Genomic DNA, 18,273 nt, shown 5'->3' on the forward strand with positions numbered 1-18,273 from the left:
GAAATGTGTTGTGCGATCCAGTTTTAGTTTTGCTTTAGCTTTCAGCAGAGCACACACAGAGCCCTGCAGCTCTGATGTCTTCAAGCTCTATATCAATGTACATCTGTTCACATGTGCCTAGATTAAATAAGTGAAACCATAACGTGTTTACCCAATCTCTTATGAGTGATTGGTGCCTTTATGTCATTAGAACATACAGGACAACATCTAAACCAAACATAGCCACACTAAGTTTACTTAGATTACCACTCATTGTGTTACTTTAAAACCTACGTATCCAAAGATTGAAATGATAACGTTTGTCAGAATTTGCTTGAAAACGTCCAAAACCATGTTACTCTGCCACCTAGAAGGATAAAAAACAGCAGATGTGTGGGAACACTGCCATCTGCAAGTTCTCCTCCAAACCACACACCCTCCTGACTCGGAACTATGTCACCCTTTCTTAAAAATCCTGGAACTCGCTCTCTAATAGCACTGTGGGCGTACCTACACCATGTGGACTGCAGCAGTTCAAGAAAGTGGCGATCACCACCACCTTCCCCATTAGGGATGAGGAACAAACACTGGCTTTGCCAGTGTTTACATCCCATGAAAGAATAAAAAAGAACTTACCATAATTGTAGCTGACATTTCTTATTTGTCCTTAATTGCCTAACCCCTAGATGCCCTGCAGGCATTAAGAATCAATAATACAATGTTACACTAGAGTCTCAAAAAGGTCAGACAAGGTCGGGGAGCCAGGTTGCCTTCCCTGGAGCTCTTTAATAAACCAGTTGGGTTTTTGCTACAATTCAGCAATTTCAAAGTCATTTTCCTGATGCTAGTCCACAAATGACCAGATTTCATGAAATTGCTTGCCCAACCACTATAGCAACTAACATTTTGGGAGGACTAATGCTGCAAGGAATACACAATGAATGGTAGGACCCTAGGAAGTACAGAGGATCAGAGGGACCTTGGTGTACATGTCCATAGATCCCTGAAGGTAGTAGTACCGGTAGATAAGGTGGTTAAGAAGGCATATGGGATGCTTGCCTTTATTAGCCAATGGGGCATAGAATATAAGAGCAGGGAGGTTATGTTGGAGCTGTATAAAATGCTAGTTAGGCCACAGTTAGAGTACTGTGTGCAGTTCTGGTCACCACATTATAGGAAGGATGTGAGTGCATTGGAGAGGGTGCAGAGGAAATTCACCAGGATGTTGCCTGGGCTGGAGCGTTTCAGCTATGAAGAGAGACTGGATAGGCTGGGGTTGTCTGGGGTTGTTTTCCTTAGAAAATAGAAGGCTGAGAGAGGAACTTATAGAGGGATACAAAGTTATGAGGGGCATAGATAGGGTAGGAAGAAACTTTTTCTCTTAGCAGAGGTGTCAATTACCAGGGGCATAGACTTAACGTAAGGGGCAGGAGGTTTAGTGGGGATTTGAGGAAAGATTTTTTCACCCAGGGGTGGTTGGAATCTGGAACACACTACCTGAGGAAGTGGTAGAGGCAGGAACCCTCACGACATTTAAGTATTTAGGTGAGCACTTGAAACGCCATAGCATGCAGGGCTATGGGCCAAGTGCTGGAAAATGGGATTAGAATAGATAGGTGCTTGATGGCTGGCACTGACACAATGGGCCGAAGGTCCTGTTTCTGTGCTGTATAACTCAATGACTTTATGACTCTACATCTGAAGTAGATAGTGGAACAGCGAGAAAAAAGTAGACAGACAATAACAAGCAACAACTTGCATTTATATACTGCCGCTAATGTTGCAAAACATCCCAAGGCATTGAGCATGAATGATAAAGAAAAATTTTGATATTGAACCACAGAAGGCGATATCAGATGACCAAATGTTTGTTCAAAGATAGATTTTAAGGAACATCTTAAAGGAAGAAATAAATGTAGAGAGTCGTAAAAGTTTGGGGAGGCAGTCCCAGACCTTAGGGGCAAGGCAGCTGAAAGTACGGCCGCCAATGGTAATGAAATCAGGAACGTACAAGATGTCGGAATTAGTGGAGTGCTAATATCCTGAAGGCTAATAGGCCTAGACGAAGTTGCAGAGGTAGTGACAGGCAAGGCCTTGGATAACAAGGATAAGGATTTTATAACTGAGGCAGTGTCAGACTGGGGCCCAGTGTAGGTCTGCAAGTATATGGTGAATGGGACTTGGTATGAGTTCCGATACAGGGAGCAATTGTCTGGATGAGTACAAGTTTATGTAGAATGGAAGAAGGGAGGCTAGCCAAGAGAGCATTGGAAGCGACAAAGACATGGATGAAGGTTTCAGACGCAGTTGAGCTGAGTTAGGGGCAGAGACGGGCGATATTGCAGAAGCAGAAGTAGGCACTCTTGGTGATGAAGTGGATATGTGGCTGGAGGTTCATCTCAGGGTCAAACACTACACTAAGGCTATGAATAGACTGGTTGAGATGGAGACAGTTGACAGGGAGAGGGATGAATATGGTGGTCAGTGGGATGATAAAGGAACAGTGGAGGAGTCAAGAGAGATGGTGGTGAGACAGAGCTGAGTTGTTCTTGTTAGCAGAAATGTGGTACCTGAGGTTGTGTTTTCGGATGATGCCACCAAGGGGCAGCATGCAAATGAAAAACAGAAAGGGCCAAAGATAGATCCTTCAGAGACTTCATAGGAAATGGTACAGGAGCAGGAAAATAAGTAATTGCAGGTGATTCTCTGGCCTTGATTCCATTGTCAAGAATGGAACTAAGCAAGGGTAGTCCCAACCAGTTGGACAACAAAGGAGAGATATAGCTTTTGAAGGATGAGAGGGATATTTAACTACAGTCACTGTCACATAGAATGACATTTGTGACTTTTGTAAGGAATGCTCCATTATTATAGGTGCAGAAACCTGATTGGAGGGTATCAAACATGAAATTGCAGGAAAGATGGATATGGATTTGGGAGCTAACAACATGTTCAAGGAGTGGAAAGGGAAGTTGGAGACAGGGCAGTAATTTACAAGGATGGAGTGGTCAAGGCTTGGTGTTTTTGAGAGGAGTGATGACTGTAGATTTGAAGGAGAGAGAGAGACAGTACCTGAGGAGAAAGAACTATTAACAAAGGCAGCTCAGGAAGGGAAGTGGGATGGTTAACTGTTGAGTGGGAATATGGTCAAGGGAGCAGTGGGTGGATCTCATGCACAAGATGAGCTTGGAGAGAGAATGATGAGAGATGGAACAGAAGATAGAGAAAGATACAAGTAACTAGGCCGGGGTTGAGTGGGGCAGTGGAACCAAAGGAGAAATTTGGCCTGATGGAGCAGGCGAAGCATGGAGAATGGCAAAGGCAGCTCAACAGGTGGTCTCAATCATTATGATAAAAATGTTCAGAAACTCCTGGTTTTGTTATTGAAGGTGATGGTGGGTGAGGCAATGGCCATCTTCAACTAAAGAGAATCTATCCATTTCCCCTTGATCTTCAACAGCATTATCATTGCTGAATGCCCCACTATCAATATCCTGTGAGTAAACTCTGACCAGAAGCTGAACTGGGATATCCATATAAATACTGTGGCTACAGGAGCGGGTCAGATACTGGAAATTATGCAGTAACCCACCTCCTGACTTCCCAAAGCCTGTCCACCAACTACGAGGCACAAGTCAGGAGTGTCATGGAATACTCCCCACTTGCCTGGAGGGAAGCAGCTCCAACAACACCCAAGAAGCTCGAAGCCTCCAGCTTAAAATTCACTCCCTCCATCACTGAAGTACAGTGGCAGCAGTGTGCACCATATACAAAACACACTGCAGCAACTCACTAAGGCTCCTTCAATAGCACCTTCCAAACGCACATACTCTACCATCTAGGTCATTGAAAGTGACAACACAGCTGGATAAGGTAGTCAGGAAGGCATATGGCATGATTGCCTTCTTCGGCATGGGTATTCAGTATGAAAGCTAGGAAGTCATGCTGCAGCTGTATATAACCTTGGTTAGGCCACACTTGGAATATTGCGTGCAATTCTGGTCGCCACATTACCAGAAGGATATGGAGGCGTTGGAGAGGGTGCAGAGGAGGTTTACCAGGATGCTGCCTGGTCTGGAGGTTATTAGCTATGAGGAGAGGTTGGAGAAACTCGGATTGTTCTCACTAGAGCGACGGAGATTGAGGGCCGACTTGATAGAAGTTCACAAAATTATGAGTGGCATGGACAGAGTAGATAGTCAGAAGCTTTTTCCCAGGGTGGAAGAGTCAATTACTAGGGGACATAGATTTAAGGTAAGAGGAGATGTGCGGGGCAAGTTTTTTACGCAGAGGGTAGAGAGTGTCTGGAATTCGCTGCCAGAGGTGGTGGTGGAAGCAGGTACGATAGTGGTGTTTAAGAGGCAGCTTGACAAATACATAAATGGGATGGGAATAGAGGGATATGGACCCCGGAAGTGCAAAATGTTTTAGTTTGACAAGTAATATGATCGGCGCAGGCTTGGAGGGCCAAAGGGCCTGTTCCTGTGCTGTATGTTTTTTTGTTCTTTAGAAGAACAAGGACAACAGACATTCGGGAACACCACCACCTGCAAGTTCCCCTCCAAGCTACACACCATCCTGACTTGGAAATATATCTCCGTTCCTTCACTATTGCTGGGTCAAAATCCTGGAACTTCCTTCCTAATAGCAATGTGGGGGTACCTATACCACACGGACGGCACCATTTCAAGAAGGCAGCTCACCATCACCTTCTCAAGGGCAATTAGATTTGAGCCTTGTCAACAACGCTCACATCCCACAAAACATTTTTTTTTAATGGAGTAGTAGTAGTGGTAGGAAGATTAGGAAGGTAATTTATTACTTAGAAGCTGAAGGTCTAGGTTGGGCTAGAAGAACAAAGGGATCTCAGAGTACAAAGCATCAATCACTAAAAGTAGTGCCACATTTTAGCAAGACCATAAACAAAGCAAACTTAAGTGCTAGGCTTTATTTTTAGAGGGACAGAATTGAAAAGTAGGGAACTTATGCTAAGTCTTGACTGAACCTTGGTTAGACCACCCTTAGAGTACTATGAAGTTCTGATCCCCATATTATGAGAAGGATGTAGAGACAAAGAAGATTTATAGAGCTGGTGCCTTGATATACGTATTAGAAAAGGATTGGCAGGCTAGTTCTCTTTTCTCTTGAAAAAAGGCACCTGAGGAGTGACTTAATAGAGATAATTAAGATGATGAAAGATTTTGCTAGATTGGGGAAGAGCATAGCTAGAGGCCATCAATAAAAGATAGTCACCAAGAAATCCAATAGGGAATTCAAAAGCAACTTATTTATCTAAAGAGTGGTGAGAATGTGGAACTTGCTATCATATGGAGTGGTTGAAGCAAACTGTAGATTCATTTAAGGAGAAGCTAGACAAGCATGTGGGAAAAGGGAATGGAGGAATACAATGAAAGAATGAGTTCATGAAAGATGGGAGAACACTCAAGTGAAGCATAAACACCTCCATGGATTGGGTGGGCGAATGGGTTGTTTCTTTGCCGTATATGCTATGTAATCCTATGTCCTGTGTAGTTTGACAGTTGAGTTCTATAGTAGAAGTCATATAGTAAAAGATTTCTATGGGCAGTTGAGTTCTCTGGTAGAAGAGTTCAATAGAAATTAAAGGCATTCCATAGCGAAGCTTAAACACCATAATAATTATATAATTCTGGAATTCCCTCCCTAAGCCTCCCTGCTTCTCCACCTTTCTCTTTTCCTTTAAGGCACTCCTTAAAGCCTGCAAAGGACCAGGCAAAGTCCTCCTTACTAACATCTGGGGGGTTTATGCCAAAATTGGGAGAGCTGTCCAACAGACTAGTCAAGCAACCGCCTGACATAGTCATACTCATAGCTAAGAGACAATGCCCCAGATACCACCATCACCATCCCTGGGTGTATGCTGTCCCACCAACAGGACAGTCGGTGGCATACTGTCATGGGGGAGTTGCCCTGGGAGTTCTCCATATTGACTCTGGTTCCCATGAAGTCTTATGGCACCAGGGCATGGGCAAGGAAACCTCCTGCTGATTATCAAATACTGCACACCCCCCACCCAGCTGATGAATCAATACTCCTCCATGTTGAACACCACTTGGAGCAAGCACTGAGGGTGGGAAGGGTGCAGAATGTACTCTGGGTGGGGGACTTCAATGTCTATCACCAAGACTGGCTGGGTAGCACCACTACTGACCGAGCTGTCCGTGTCCTGAAGGACATAGTTGTTAGACTGCAGATCAGAAGTTTAAAAATTACACATTACATTTCAGGTGCATCTTGGTCTGTTAGGTGATCTCACAACAAAAACTTCCGTCAACAAGCAACTGAAGATAAGATACTGAGAACAAAACAAAACATGTTGAGCAACTTGTGCTTAGAAAACTCTTCTTTGGATCAATAGAATTGAAGTCCAATTATTCCAGTCACTTTATTTAGCTTTAATCATGAAGAAATTCACAGAACAGCCTTCCTTCATAACAGATTAGAGTGAGAGAAACAACAAAAAGACACAAAAACCTACAGTGCCCAATTCTTATGTTGTGGAAAATCTATATATATATCCAGCAATAGCTACTTCCATGGCTCTTCCTTGTGTAACTTGAATACCAAGATTATGGCTTCAAAAAGCTACACACTTTTGTGCTAATCATTTTTGTTAAGTTAGAACCACAGTCATGATATTGTTTCGCCAGACGGGAATAAACTTGACTCAGCGAAGCTGTTCAAAGGTCATGGTAAGTGCTCACTGAAAGGTAAGAAACTCCAGGAAACTGATGAGATCCAGATACACTCCTCATTCTCTCAGGGCAGTGCTCATTGCTATTACATTCTGAGTCCTTGTGGTAAAAGGAAATTCTTAACAGATTAGTAGCTGGATTTTTCCATCATTTCAGGTGGTGCCAAAAGGTACGACTCAATCAATAGCACCTAATAAAGAAGGTACAAGTAAGAACACAAACAAACCAGATAGAAAGCATGCACAACAGACTATTTTAGATGAAAAGATGATCGTTTCAGGGAAGTACAACATGCGAAAGAGGATGCAGCTCAGATCACTTTCTATGTGTCTGATGGAAATTTGCAACTCTCGGGGGTGAATTTCTTAATAGTCACTGAAGCCTTTATTGTTTTTTTAAATATTAGTTATGCCACAACTCTTCTCCTCTTCCAAAAGTAATTAACTCCTTGATGGAGCACAGTGCTATAGCTTAGTACCTGTGCCAAGGCTTCTTCCACAGCACCTCCAAATCTGGAATCTCTACCACCGGGAAGGTCAAAGCATATGGGAACACCACCACCTGCAAACCAATACCATCCCGATTTAGAAATATACTATCCCCTCATCTTTTTTTTATTCTTTCATGAGATGTGGGCATCGCTGGCTAGGCCAGCATGTATTGTCTATCCTTAATTGCACTTGTGAAAGTGGTGGTGGGCTGCCTTCTTGAACCCCTGCAGTCCCTGTGGCGTAGATACACTCAGAGTGCTGTTAGGGAGGGAGTCCAAGGATTTTGACCCAGCAACAGTGAAGGAACGGATATATGGGAAAGGGGAGGTGATGGCGTAGCGGCATTGTTGCTTTCCTAGTAATCCAGAGACGCAGGGTAATTCTGTGGGGGCCCGGGGTTCGAATCCCGCCACGGCAGATGGTGGAATTTGAATTCAATAAGAATTGAATGTCTAATGATGATCATGAAACCATTGTCGATTGTTGTAAAAACCCATCTGGTTCACTAAGCCCTTTAGGGAAGGAAAGGAAATCTGTCATCCTTAGTGGGTCTGACCTACATGTGACTCCAGGCTGACAGCAATGTGATTGACTCTCAAATGGCCTAGTAAGCCATTCAGTTGTATCAAACCGCTACAACATCACAAAAAAGGAATGAATCGGACGGACCAAGGCACCCAGAAACGACAACGGTGATCTCAGCACTGTCAACCCCGCAAAGTCCTTACTAACATTTGGGGGCCAGTGCCAAAATTGGAAGAGCTGTCTCATAGACTATTCAAGCCAGAGCCTGACATAGTCATCCTCAGAATCACATCTTACAGACAACCACCAGATGATGGCACAGTGGTATACAGACCGGGCGGCAGGGCGGGGGGGGGGGGCGGGGGGGGAGTTGCCCTGGGAGTTCTCAGCGTCAACTCTGGACCCCATAAAGTCTCATGGCATCAGGCCAAACATGGGCAAAGAAACCTCCTGCTGACTACCATGTACCACCCTCCCTCAGCTGATGAATCAGTACTCCTCCTTGTTAAACACCACTTGGAGGAAGCACTGAGGTGGCAAAGGTGCAGAATGTACTCTGGGTGGGGGACTACAATGTCCATCACCAAGAGTGGCTCAGTAGCACCACTGCTGGCCAAGTCCTAAATGACATAACAGCTAGACTGGGTCTGCAGCAAGTGGTGAGGGAACCAACAAAAGGGAAAAACATACTTGACCTCATCCTCACCAACTTGCCTGCACAGATGTATCTGTCCATGCAGTATTGGTAGGAGTGACTACCACACAGTACTTGTGGAGACAAAGTCCCACCTTCACACTAAGGATACCCTCCGTCGTGTTATATGGCACTACCACTGTGCTAAATGGCATAGATTTTGAACAGACCTAGCAACTCAAGACTGGGCACGCATGAGGCACTGTGGGCCATCAGCAGCAGCAAGATTGTACTCGAACACAATCTGTAACCTCAAGGCCTGGCATATCCCCCAAATTACCATTCCCATCAAGCCAGAGGGTCAAACCTGGTTCAATGAAGAGTGCAGGAGAGCATGCCAGGAGCAGCATCAGGCATACCTAAAAATGAGAAGTCAACCTGGTGAAGCTATAGCACAGGACTACTTGTGTGCCAAACAACACAAGCAGCAAGTGATAGACAGAGCTAAGCGATCCCACAACAAACAGATCAGATCTGAGCTCTGCAGTCCTGCCACATCCAGCCATGAATGGTGGTGGACAATTAAACAACTCACTGGAGGAGAAGGCTCCACAAATATCCCCAACCTCATGATGGAGGAGCCCAGCACAGCCGTGCAAAAGATAAGGCTGAAGCATTTGCAACAATCTTCAGCCAGAAGTACTGAGTGAATGATCCATCTTGGCCTCCTCCAGAGCTCCCAGCAGTGCAGATGCCAGTCTTCAGCCAATTCGATTCACTCCACGTGATATTGAGAAAGGGCTGAAGGCACTGGATAGTGCAAAGGCTATGGGCCCTGACAGTATTCCAGCAATAGTACTGAAGACTTGTGCTCCCCTTTCTGCACCCCTTGTCAAGTTGTTCCAGTAGAGCGACAACACTGGCATCTACCCGACTATGTCCTGTATACAAAAAGGACAAATCCAACCCGGCCAATTACCGCCCCATCAGTCTACTCTCCATCATCTGTAAAGTAATGGAAGGGATCATCAACAGTGCTACCAAGCAGCACTTGCTCAGCAATAAACTGCTCACTGATGTCCAATTTGGGTTCCACCAAGGCCATTTAGCTCCTAACCTCATTACAGTCTTGGTTTAAACATAGACAAAAGAACTCCCACAGTTAGGTGAGAGTGACTGCCTTTAACATCAAGGCTGCATTTGACCGAGTGTGGCATCAAGGAGATCTAGCAAAACTGAAGTCAATGGGAATCAGGGGAAAAACTCTCCGCTAGTTGGAGTCATACCTAGCACAAAGGAAGATGGTTGTGGTTGTTGAAGACAGTCATCTCCACTCCAGCATATCACTGCAGGAGATCCTCAGAGTCGTCTCCCAGGTCCAACCATCTTCAGCTGCTTCATCAATGGCCTCCCTTCCATCTTAAGGTCAGAAGTGGGGATTGCTGATGATTGCACAATGTTCAGCACCATTTGTGACTCCTCAGATTCTGAAGCAATCCATGTCCAAATGTAGCAAGACCTGGACAATATCCAGGCTTGGGCTGATAAGTAGCAAGTAACATTTTTGCCACACAAGTGTCAGGCAATGATTATTTCCAACAAGAAATAATCTAACCATCACCCCTTGATGTTTAATGGCATTTCCATCACTGAATCCTCTATTATCAACATCCTGGTGGCTGCCATTGGCCAGAAATTGAACTGGACTAGCCATATAAATACTGTGGCTACAGAAGCAGGACAGAGGCTAGGAATCGTGTGACGAGTAACTCACCTCCTGACTCTCCAAAGCCTGTCCATATCTACAAAGCACAGGTCAGGAGTGTGATGGAATACTTCCCATTTGTCTGGATGAGTGCAGCTCCAACAACACTCAAGAAGCTTGACACCGTCTAGGGCAAAGCAGCCCACTTGATTGCTACAACATCCACAAACATTCACTCCCTCCACCACAGTAGTAGCAGTGTGTACCATCTATAAGATACACTGCAGTAATTCACCAAGGCTCCTTTGACAGCACATTCCAAACCCATGATCACTACCATCTAGAAGGACAAGGGCAGCAGATAGATGCCTATCTGAAAGTTCCCCTCCAAGTCACTTACCATCCTGACTTCGCAATATATCGCCGTTCCTTCACTGTCACTGGGTCAAAATCCTGGAACTCCCTTCCTAACAGCACTATTGGCGTACGACATCACATAGACTGCAGCAGTTCAAGAAGGCAGCTCACCACCACCTTTTCAATGGGAAACAAGGACTGGGCAATAAATGCTGGCCCAGCCAGCAAAGCCCATATCCTATGAATGAATAAAAAAAAAAATTCCAAATCAGGATGGTGAGTGGCTTGGAGAGGACCTTCCAGGTGCTGGTGTTCCCATGTGTCTGCTGCCCTTGTCCTTCTAGATGGGAGTGGTCTTGGTTTGGAAGGTTGTGCCAAAGGAGCCTCGGTGAGTTTCTGCAGTGCATCTTGTAGATGGTACACACTGCTGCTACTGTGCATTGGTGGTGGAGGGAACGAATGTTTGTGGATGTGGTGCCAGCCTGGAACTCCCTACTTAACAGCGTTATGGGAATATGTTCATCACAGTGACTGCAGCACTTTAAGGCGGCGGTTTAACACAACCTTCACAACAGCATTTAGGAATGGGCAATAAACGCTGACCTTGTCAGGGGTGCCCACGTTCCATTAGTGAATAATAAAATAAAAGCTCTCCTCCATGCCTTTGCTATCAGACTTGAATACTCCAATGCTTCCCACCCTAGATAAACATAACCTCATTCAAAACTCAGTGCGAATTAGGATACAGGGAACAGAGTTCCATCATACGTCAACCCAGTGCTTTCAGACTAACAACTTACACTGGCTCCCAGCGCAGCAACACCTCAATTTTAAAATCCTTATGCTTGTTTTCAAAACCCACCTTGGCCTCATTCCTACCCACCTCTGAAAATTCATCTAGCCCCACAACTATCTGAGATCTCTGCACTCTTCCAATTCTGGTCTCTTGCACTTCGATGATTTTAACCTCTTTACCATTGGCAGCTTTGCCTTCAGTTATAAGGCCTGAAGCTCTGGAATTTCCTCCCTAAATTTCTCTGCCTTTTTCCCTCCCTCCTCTCCTTTAAGATGCTCCTGGAAGGAGGAGGGGATCATCTGTCCTATTACCTCCTTATGTGGCTCAGTGTTATATTTTGTCCAACAACATTCCTGTGAAGGGCCACAGGATGTTTTACAATGTTAAAGGTGCGATATAAAGGCAAGATATTTTTGTTGTTTTTATACTCTTGTGATTGTGCCAATTTAGTTCCAACAAAATTTTAAGTGACAATTAGATATGACTTTTATATTATAAAAAAACTTAAGGAGTCATAACATTACAGAGGATTATCAGATCTCAGTGGCTGAAAACAGTTTTAGTATTGTGGCCATAAGAAATGTGAGCAGAATACAATATTTTCATTCATGGAAACCTAAGATTTTTATTTGTGGCTTTTAGTCAGGTCTGTAATCACTGACTATCTGTACTGGCAGTTCAACAATAAAGACACATTCTCTGAATTTTTTTTTCAGAATAATGTCAGTGTTGAACAAAGTAGCCTAACATCTACTACAGAAGCAGAATAAAGCTTTAATTGCACTGGAGAGGATCCAGAGAAGATTTGAGGATGTTCACTGGACACGGTTTAAAAATAAGACATCTCCCATTTAAGGCAGAGATGAGAAGAAATGAGGGTTGTGAATCTTTGGAACTCCCTTCCCTAAAAGGTGGTGGAGGCAGGGTCAATGAATATTTTTAGGGCAGAGGTGGATAGATTCTTGGCTAACAAGGGAATCAAAGGTTAATGGGGATAGGCAGATTAAGGAGTTGAAGCCATGATCTTACTGAATGGCTGAGCAGGCTCAAAGGGCCGAATGGCCTACTCCTGCTCCTAATTCATATGCCCTGCAGAATTTTAGTTCTGAGAAAAGATTATATAGACTAGGGTCATTTTCTTTGGAACAGAGGATGCTGAGGGGAGACATAACTGCAGCATATAAGATTATGAGGGTTGATGATAGAGTGCATAGGAAAGTCCTATTCCCCATGGTTGACGGTCCATAACCAGGGGCGTAGATTTAAGGTAAAAGGTAGGGGAAATTTTTTCATGCAGAGGGTGGTGGGGATCTGGAACTCACTAGCTGAAAGGGTGTTAGAGGCAGAAACATTTTAAAAAAGGCACTTGGGTATGCACTTAAGATGCTGCAACCTACAAGTTTTCAGATCAAAAGCTGGAAAGTGGGATTAGTTTGGGTGGCTACTTGCCAGCAGGCATGGACACAATGGGACAAATCGCCTCTTTCCATGTTATAAATTTCTGAGTCTACAAAAACGGCCAAGCTCCATCTGGATAATCTTTTACAATTCTTGTAGTCACATGATACAATGATAATGAAGTTGTTGGCTAATAATAGCAATAAATCTTGATCAGTTAGCCAACACTTGACCCAGAGGTGAAGTGAGGAAATTCCCAGTGGTGAAAAACTATAGGTCACTACTGCAGGAGACTGAAGTCACCTGTTCTTCCCAAGGATGTCATGTTGCAAGTTACTTATATACTGTAACCCAAAATGTTATTTTCTGAAGTAAATCTACTTAATTTGCATTTGAATGATTCAACGCTTCCAGCATTTCACTAGGGAGTCTATTTCACCAACTGACCACTCGGTCACTAAACCTTCTTTCCGCTGATTAAATTTGAATTTACCTCCCTTCAAGTACAGGCCCCGTGCCCTGGTTCTACTGCTTTGTACAAGATTAAATAACTTATCATGGTTTACATTATTTAGTCCTTTTAGAATTCTAAGAACAGCAATCATCACCTTTCAAACTTTTCCAGTGAGAACATGCCCAAGTTACATAATTGCTCCTCATAATCCAATCCCTCCATCCCCTCAATCACCCTGGTTGTTCTCTTCTAAATTCTTTCAATAGCAACAATATACATTTTGTCCTCTTGTGACCAGAACTGTACACTCATTCTGTTCTCTGTATGAGACTGCCAATTTAGCAGGCTCCTGCAAATTAGTGTATACAATACTTAGTGTAATCTGGAGCATTAGTCTGTGTAGAGGTACTTGATCTCAACCAACAGAGGCTTTGTAATTGGCCTTAGTGATCCAGAAGGAGAGAAAATCAGCCAGGGTTTCCCCTCCTACTTGATATGCAGTCAGTTATAATGAGGGTTATAGACACAGGCTGGCCAAACAGACTACAATGTACATCCCAACTAGATGAACAACATCAACTTCTATTTGTATAACATCTTTGATTTAGTAAAATACCCCAAAGCACTTCACAGGAGTGTTGTCAAACACAATTTGGCCCTGAGCCACATGAAAATTCATTAACACGGATGATTGGATAGGCTCAAAGGAGTGTCTTAAAGGAGAGGAGAGAGTTAAAGAGGCTTGGGGGCGGGGTAGGGGGGAGGATTCCAGAGTTTAAGACCTCAGCAGCTGAAGGCACATCTGCCACTGGAGGTGCGGAGGAGTTTAGGGATGCACAAGAAGCCAGAATTGGAGGAACATAGAATTTTTAGAGGGCTATAGGGATTGAGGAGGTTACAGAGTTAGGGAGATTCAAGACTATGGAGGGGTTTGAAAATAAGGGTGAGAATTTTAAATCAAGGTGTTGCTGGGCTAGGGGCCAATGTGAATCAGGGAGCACACAGGGATGATGGTGAATGGTACTTGGTGCAAGCAGAATACAGGGAGCAGAATTTTGGATGATCTCATGTTCAGAGTGTGGAAAACAGGAGGTCAGCCGAGAGAGCATTGGAGTTTGGAGGTAACAAAAGCACAGATGAGGTAGAATATTGGGTGAAACCAAAGTAATTGGCCATTTATCACTTCTTTGTGTGCAAGGAACTGGCCAAACCTTTGCATCTTCTCATCAGAATCGAAGTGAGATTTTTATTCTAATTAGGAGAAAGGTTAGCTTCCTAACAATTTGTACAATGTTGGCACTGTTTAGTTGACGTCTTCCGTTGTACTGCTTCTGAATCCTAAAGCAAAGAGTACAACGTAAGAACATTACAAACTTGGATTGAGTGTTTGATTTCCTACATTACAATATTAGCTACATTTCAAAAGTACTTCATGGTCTGACCCACAGGTGGGAATGCCACCAGTAAATCAAAGATTCCCCAGATCCTTATATATTCAGTATAGGATCTGCCCATTCATTGATAACAAATCTACAATCTCTATCACCTGGAAGGTCATGGACAGTAGATGTATGAGTACAGTGCCAACTCCCTGCTTGAAAGGGAAGTTCCCTTCCAAGTCACCACCCTGACTGGAAAATATATCGTCGTTTCTTCACTGTCACTGAATCAAAATCCTGGAACTCCCTTCCTAACAGCACTGTGGGTGTACCTGCACCAGATGGACTGCAGCGGTTCAAGAAGGCAGCACACCACCACCTTCTCAAAGGCAATTAGTGATGAATAATTAATGTTGGCCTTGCCAGCAATGCCCATACCCCATGAATGAATAAAAAAATGTATTGGTGGGGCTATGGATCATCACATTGCCTGATACCACGGTTAATCTGCCCTCTGCAGAAACAAAACTGGTGGCAGTCCAGTTTATTAATTAAAATCAATTTACATTGTTTTTCTAAATTAACTTCCAGCTTTTTCCAATTCTTACCCCCCAGGACCTTGCTAGACTGAGATATCACTGGGACCAGCATTTTTCTGCCCAAGGCAAAATGGTCATTTGTCATACATGAACCTGGAGAGTTAGGGGGGATTGTAATCCTCCTGTCAGGTTATATCAGAAAAAAATGTGAAACCCAAACCAAAACCCATTTGTGAACACACTATTTTAACCTGGGTGGGATTTGGGGGAATCCCAAGTAACCGGCTCTGGAGAAGCTGGTTAGTGATTACAATATTTAAGTTAGATCATACTGTTCAGATTTTTGGAGCCACTTGAAATTAACGCTGGCCGACCAGGACTCAGGGAACCCAGCAGCTAAATAGCAGTAGGAGCTGCTGGATCCAGCAGGTAACTGATTTACCAGCACTGCTCACTGCTTGTGGGCCGGGAGGAGCATAAGTGCTTAACCAGCCCCTCAGTCACTTCCTTGACTCTCCCTGCTCCACCCCTCCCCACGCAGCCTTCAGACCATCCCATGTTCTCTACCCACGCCGAGCCCCAACCTTCTCTGATTAACGGGGACTGTGCTCAGCTGTCCCTTGCTGGGGCCTTCTACTTCTGGATTTCACAACCAGTCTTTCAATCTGGCCAGCTACCAGGTGGGAAACAGAATAAAAAAAAATGCTACTGTGGTCCTACCATTAAATTCCACGTTCCAGGTTTCCTGGCTGCAAACACAGGCCTCCAACTCCTTCCCCGTAAATATGGGGGCCTAAATGTCAGCAGGGCATTCAACTATGAATGGCATCACAATCCTGTCCTTGTCCCAGTGTCCATTCAAATACATTTTTCAGCAATGGTCACTGAATAGTGATCAGAAGTGTGGATCTTTTCCCCGTGGCCTGTCCATTACCATTGCTCCCTGCTGAAACCTGGTACTAACACTAAAATAAAAAAGACAGATTTGGTGGTGCCAACAAACTACAGCAATCAGTGTTCTCAATTTAGACATTACAAGCACATAATGTTTTCACAGAAAATTCTTTTGGCCGCTATAGTAAATAACTGGGTCAGATCGTCTGTTAAAACAAAAGGGAGAGCACAAGAGAGAGACAAACATAGCTGTCACATCCAGCTCAGAGTGAGAAGACCCACCTATGATCTGAAATGGAGAATCATCAAACTGCAGGAACAGGGAGGGCAGAAAAAAAGGAACTGTGTCTAACTATGTTAGAATTCCATCGGGAATGTGCTATATTACAAAACTAAAATACCATGATTGCTATATTGTTTAAAGCAGGAAATGACCTGACAATCCAAGCTGGAAGCACAGAATTGTCAGTTCTATTTGTGCTTAAGTGTTCTTGCTCACTGCTTCAAATTTGATAGGCCCGGAGGTTTGGAAAGGGTTATTTCTAGCATTAACTTAATAGGAACAGTGATTTGAGCCTCTAAGGGTCCAATTTTAACTTTTGGTGGTAGTATAAAAATGGACATTATTGGATTGGCCAGACGAAACTTGCCTCTGTAAAGAAAGATTGGGAGAGTCATATAACAGGTGGTTGACCCAATATCACCTGCTTGATACGAATGGCTAAAGTCAGAATGGCCTTTAATGTTTAGCCCACAATGGTAGGCAAAACACCTGGACACTCCTGGTTTGAAGTATTTGTGACTGAATACATCCCTCACCACAAAATTCCAGAGACAGATTGGGAGCATAAACAGGCTGTTATAATGAAAGCACCATAATAACACTGGTTCAATACGGCGATCTGTTGAAACATTGACAGGGATATTAATGAACGTTTGCCTTCCAGAAGATTTCAGAATCATTTTGCACTTGCCTTCATAAAGCTGTAGACTGCAGACAACAACAATTAGCATGTGTTTGGGAAGGTAGCTTTAGTTACAAACTCACTGTTGCTTGGTTCAGACATCTCTGAACTGAATGGATGTAAGGTAGGTGGGGTAAAGGAATGTTACCTAAAACTCATGCCCTGTTTCACTCAGAACAACTGTGGGCAAAACATGAACATGTAACATCAAAGGTGCCAAATAAAATGCCCTATCGCATTATAGTCTGCAAGTGGAGTTGATGGTTAGTTGGCGACAGACCAACATCTTTGAAAAAACTCAGTTCTCATCCCTCCTGAATAAAATGTCTGTATTGTTCCAATGAACAGTATAAGGGTCTTGAACAATGTGGCGTTAAAATTGGTGCACAAATACTTATGCGATTGGACTTGAAGGCTGATTCCAAAATATGCAGATAGTGCAGCTTGGGAAATTGAGGATGTGCCACTTACAATCACCATTTTTGAATTACTCCATGTCTGTCACCAACTAACTGTCAACTCACTTGCACACTATAATGCGGTGAAGCATTTCATTTGACACCTTTGATGTTAAATGTTCATGCTTTGCCCACAGAGGTTCGGAGTGAAATTGGACATGAGTTGTGGGTAACATTCCTTTCTCCCACCTACCTTACCCCTTAAATTGCTCACTTTGAGGTACAAAAGCATTGGAAAGAAACAAGCTAACAATTCTGTTAAGATACAACAGGGAAAGTAATTTTACACATTAAAATCTTCAAACCCTAAATTTTGTGGTGTAATTTTAAAGTCAAGTAAAATTGCCTTATCTACTTTACTATGCTTTAAGGAGCTGGTGACAAATTGAAACAATGCAGCCTAGTTCAATAGACAACTTTTATCATTCATAGAAGAGATGACTCAGTATCACAAGGCCACTTGATGATATCATATAATACTGTGCCTGTGAAACAATCTGGAGATAATTTATACATGCAGCATCTGAACCACAGAAGCTCTCATGCTGAAATAACCCTCCAAGCATTGGCTTGAAAGTAACATTTGTGCCTATGTAGTACACTTGCTGTGAACTGATTACTGTGCCAACATACAACCGTTTGAAGAAATAAATAATCACAGCTATCAAGTTATTACTGACTCCATGGCATGTCAGAGTGGCTCAGTAGTTGTTTTCTCACCCCTAAGTTAGAAGGTTGCAGGTTCAAGTCCCACTCCAGCGATTTGGGCACAAAATGTAGGCTGACACTCCAGTGCAGTACTGATGGAGTGCTGCATTGTTGGAGGCGTCTTCTTTTGGATGAGACTTTAAACTGAGACACTGTCTGCTGTCTCTGGTGGATACAAACAATCCCAAGGTACTTTATGGAAGAACAGGGGAGGTCCCTGGGTCACTGGTCCTGGCCAACATTTATCCCTCAATCGA

At 43.6% G+C, this 18,273-nt stretch overlaps 1 protein-coding gene across 4 annotated transcripts in view; it reads right to left on the bottom strand.

Annotated features, from left to right (window-relative positions):
* acoxl (acyl-CoA oxidase-like) overlaps window positions 1–18,273 on the bottom strand; it is a 406,862-nt gene that overhangs the window by 117,059 nt on the left and 271,530 nt on the right. The gene's annotated exons all lie outside the window — the stretch shown is intronic.

Source organism: Carcharodon carcharias, chromosome 5 (assembly GCF_017639515.1).
Source record: "Carcharodon carcharias isolate sCarCar2 chromosome 5, sCarCar2.pri, whole genome shotgun sequence".
In the NCBI taxonomy this organism is placed as follows: Eukaryota; Metazoa; Chordata; class Chondrichthyes; order Lamniformes; family Lamnidae; genus Carcharodon; species Carcharodon carcharias.